Source organism: Morone saxatilis, unplaced genomic scaffold, assembly GCF_004916995.1.
Source record: "Morone saxatilis isolate NCDOM2014 unplaced genomic scaffold, NCSU_SB_2.0 Contig10, whole genome shotgun sequence".
In the NCBI taxonomy this organism is placed as follows: Eukaryota; Metazoa; Chordata; class Actinopteri; family Moronidae; genus Morone; species Morone saxatilis.
This window is the reverse complement of record NW_023339652.1, coordinates 10,469,102-10,473,328: the sequence shown is the minus strand read 5'-3', so window position 1 is coordinate 10,473,328 and position 4,227 is coordinate 10,469,102. Positions and strand designations below refer to the sequence as shown.

At 42.7% G+C, this 4,227-nt stretch overlaps 1 protein-coding gene across 2 annotated transcripts in view; it reads left to right on the top strand.

Moving 5' to 3' along the window:
• Nucleotides 1–4,227, top strand: part of atxn7l1 (ataxin 7-like 1) — a 26,977-nt gene that overhangs the window by 10,122 nt on the left and 12,628 nt on the right. The window lies entirely within an intron of this gene.

Below are 4,227 nucleotides of genomic sequence, written 5' to 3'. Positions count from 1 at the left end.
CCACAGAGAAGAGATGGGTTTTAAGAAGACAGACAGAGAAGAGGCCTGTTTAAAAGAGAAAAATGTGCAAAGAAAGAGTTTTTATTGCTTGTGTGAGTGAACCTCAAAGCTTACTATGGACAGACCAGAGATGTATTATTTTAGTAATTAGTTAGTAGTTTGAAAATGATTGAAACTTAAAATATTTAAGTGTTTTATCAGGGCTGAGTATGATTAGTATGAGTTTGTTTCTAAGAGCATTTTATATGCTGGCGCAGTTGGGGCCCTGAACACCACGACGAGCTAGAGAATGTGTGCAAGTCACGCTTTTGAAGCTGCGTTTGCGGGTAAACGAGCGCTCCACGCCGTGTTCAGAACTGTCAGTGTGCTCCTTCCAGTTTTCTACTACGACTCCCACTCCACTCTTTCAGCCCGTCTCCCCTGCTGGTGGCCTGCTGCGTGTGAGTAAGTCGAGTGCGCGATGAAGGGGTCGTGCTGTTGGTGGGAGTGTCTGTCTCTCTCTCTCTCTCTACTCGCCTTCCAACCTTTTTCTCTGTAGTGGTGGATTAATTGAGCTCTCCGAGGCAGGTAAAAAGAAATCGACCGTTTCCTTTCGGTTTCGTTTCACTCCTAACTTAACTCAAGTGTTTGGGGCTGCTCGAGGTTTCCGTGTCAGAGGTTGTTGTTGTGTTAAAGTATGCGTGTCTGGGCTGCGGTGTAGTCGTACATTTCACATGTTTGTCTGTTGTTGGAAACTTTTGCCCTTAACCACAGAAGCTCTGCTTAGTTTCGGTTACTGGTGTTGGTGCTCATTCCAGTGTTGGGTTATTGTTATTGCGGCTCGGCTGAGTGTGAACCATTAGCTGAGGGTCGGGCCAGTTAAAAGGCCAGCAGCTACTACAGAGGTGGTTTCTTTGCACTTATGTTCGTATGGTGTTTGGAAAAGCAAAGTGGTATCAGAATGTTTTTCACCTAACCTCAGGACCAAAAGGAGAAGACGTGACCTTTTATATACATACAGAGGAAGATACATAAACAGGTAATAGTTGAAGGCCTGGCCTACTGACTAATAACAAACTTGGTGTTGTTCGTATGGCTCCACAAATACTGACACCCTAATATGTGCATATTATGTCCATAATAGTAACTGAAAGTTCACTTTTTGACCCAACACGACTGAAGTTCCTGCTCTCACAGTTGCTATTCCTGCCTGCTGTTCACCTGGAAGACTTGCTTGGCAGAAAAGCGTGTTGCATTGCTATGACAACCTGCGTGAGAAGTCTCAGCTGTGGCATAACAGTGCAGTGTTTTTAATGTGGTGATTTTTAATATTTATTGCACATTTCTTCGGATTGTGATGCATTTGAAAACAGTGTAATTCATGTAAAAGTTGCCTCACTCTTACGTGGGCAAATGTTATGAGAAATGTCCAACTACACTCTGCCCCGTTGCCTTTGACGCAGCGCTTCTTGACAACCTTAATGACCGAGAATCTTCATAAACACTTCTGTTAATTTCCTCGTATCTGTTTCTCTCTCACTCTCTCCTCTCTCAATGTAAACAAACCCAGCTGAGCTCCGAGAGCCTCCGCTTCCTCATCAGGCATTGGCTCCACCCGCAGGATGAATCGGCAGCCAATCGGCAACCAGCTGGGCTCTCAGCATTGCCATAACGACAGGCAGGCAGGAGAGCGTAGTAGTGAGGGTGCCCTTGTGGTCGAGTGGCTTAGTGACCTTGCCTGGGCAGCCGTCCATGCATTGTAAATCAGTACGGTTAGCTTCCAACCGGCTCCTTACACACAGGATGAGGTGTGTGACAAACACCAATATCTGAGTCTGCTTTGGTGGGAAATTAGTTGTTGTTCAGTCATTATGTCTTACTGTGTATACAGGTACATTTTTTGTTAGCCAACAATTTAAGCTGACTGTAATTTTTAATTTTTTGTTTTAATTTTACTGTTATAAATCTATAGTTACTTAATCAATACCTTAACTGTTATTCTTGTATATTGCTGAATTTCCCTCAAATTGTCATTTTTTGTCTTGGAACATGCAGCATTTAAAAAAAATATTGTATTATATATTCAAATGAACCAGAATCTCAGTAAAACAAAACATGCACCCACAAAGTCACAAGTACGGGCTGTATTTGATTTTATTTGGTTTGGCCAAATAACCACAAGGGCACATCTGATGTATTTCTTCAGATTTATTATTTACCCTACCTCCTGCCTGGGAAAAAAACAAACTGCTGAAATCGGGATATAAAAAAAAACACATACAGAAAAAGTTCACACATGCACAGTTTTCCCAGTCCATCCTACAGTACAACTCCTTGAATTATACAGTTGAGTTGACTGAAATGGTGTGAAATAATGTGTGATTTAACGTGTGAAATTGTTACTGTTGTAGCTGCATACCTGCAAATGTAGCTCTGGACTTTGATCCTGCTACTCTGAATACAGCTGCCTCTGCTTCCCCTGGCCTATTTACACACCTGCCATACACACACGCACACACACACACACAAAGACACACATATTTTCACTAAAACAAATGATACTCTTACGAAGTATTCTCTTATATACATACTGCACAACAAGACGCACTCTAGTGTGCATTCAAAATGCATATAGCTTGTACCCTGGACAAAAACACCTATAGACTTGCAGTGTTCTCAACATGAGAGAGATCATACACACGCACATACCTGTTATACTTATGCATGCAATAGCTAATCTCTTATATACACACAGACACACTTTGTACACACATTGTACACACACTCTCCCTCAGTCACCTGCAGCACACTTTCGTGTAGTCTGAGCAAACACACAGTCGGTCAGTCTGTCTGCTTTGCCCTTTTGTTCCAAGGTGCTACTGTTAGTAGACTACTACTACACACATTAACCGGGTTGTACAACATTGTCTGTCACACACACACACACACACACACAGAGAATCCCTTCTACTGCTTACTGAGCAAAGCATGACCTCAGCTGTACACTACTCCGGTCTACTTACTTGGTATTGTGATGGGGGGGGGGGTGCAACAAGAGATTTGTACTGGTGAGTTGCCTTCAGGTGCAAGGTTGCTTGCTTAGGAACCTTTTCCCAGTCACCCTGGATGAGGAGGAGAGGTACTTCTATGTCCTGTAACTGCGCTCCCCTGCTGTGATAGTTGTACAACAGGTTTTTGGGGAAATCTCTTGTCTGTCACCTCGCTGGTCCAACAGCCTCCACATTGCCTGGCTGCTTCCGTCTTTCATCTCTAATTTTGTGCTGTCATACCTCCGCCATATGACGCTGTGCAATATGACCAAAACTGAATTTGCCAATATAGTTCTTTTCATATCCAGATAACAATGTATTTAATGATATGGCACATTTTCTTTAAATTCAATCTAAATAGGTTAGGTAAAATCACATTTTATAATGACAAATTATATTTTTCTATTACATTTTCACTGTACTTTTGTGGCTCTCATCCATAGACACTCTCCGTGCTGTTTGGCATGGTTCTTGCGTAGGTGATAGAAGAGGTTAGTGTTGTTTGAGTCTGTTGTGGAGGCCGGTCTTTGCATTCCTTCCGTACTTTGCATAATTTGCAAATTACGTTTTTTTTCTGGTCCGTGTTAAACTTTTCAAACCACATAAGAGATAACAATTTATTTGTCATTGTAGGCATGCAATGCCCATGTGAGTCGCCCCTCTTTTAGGTACGAGCTCCTCGTTTTGTCTTGGCTTGGACTCCTTCTCCTGTTCAGAATTACCCCGTTCTGTGACACCTTTACTGTCTCCCCGTGCTTGTTTGTTTACTTCATGCAGACTTCCTGCCTGCATCCATGCCGAGTAACGCAGTCCAAATTATGACAAATATTGCCGTAACGAGTAGCATAATCGGCTGTAGTAACCCCCAGGTGGCCGCGGCTCAGTGGCCTGGCCACTTAATTTCTTTTTTGCCCAGTCAGCAGTTGGGTCTGAGTTGCTCTATTCACGTATTTTGGCCCAGCAGAGAGCACATCCCTAACAACCTTCACCTCTGGTGTTTATCAATAGTGAGCCTTGATGGGATAAACCAGTAGCAAAGCCCATTAGAGGGAAAAGCGCATACTCATGGAACGAGAGTGATGATTGTGCATGGATGTGCATTATTCATTTTCAACAGTATATGTGTGTGTGTGCTGTTTCCCAGGTAAATAATAATGACTCAGACACAAAGACAAACTTTGAACATTATATGATATTA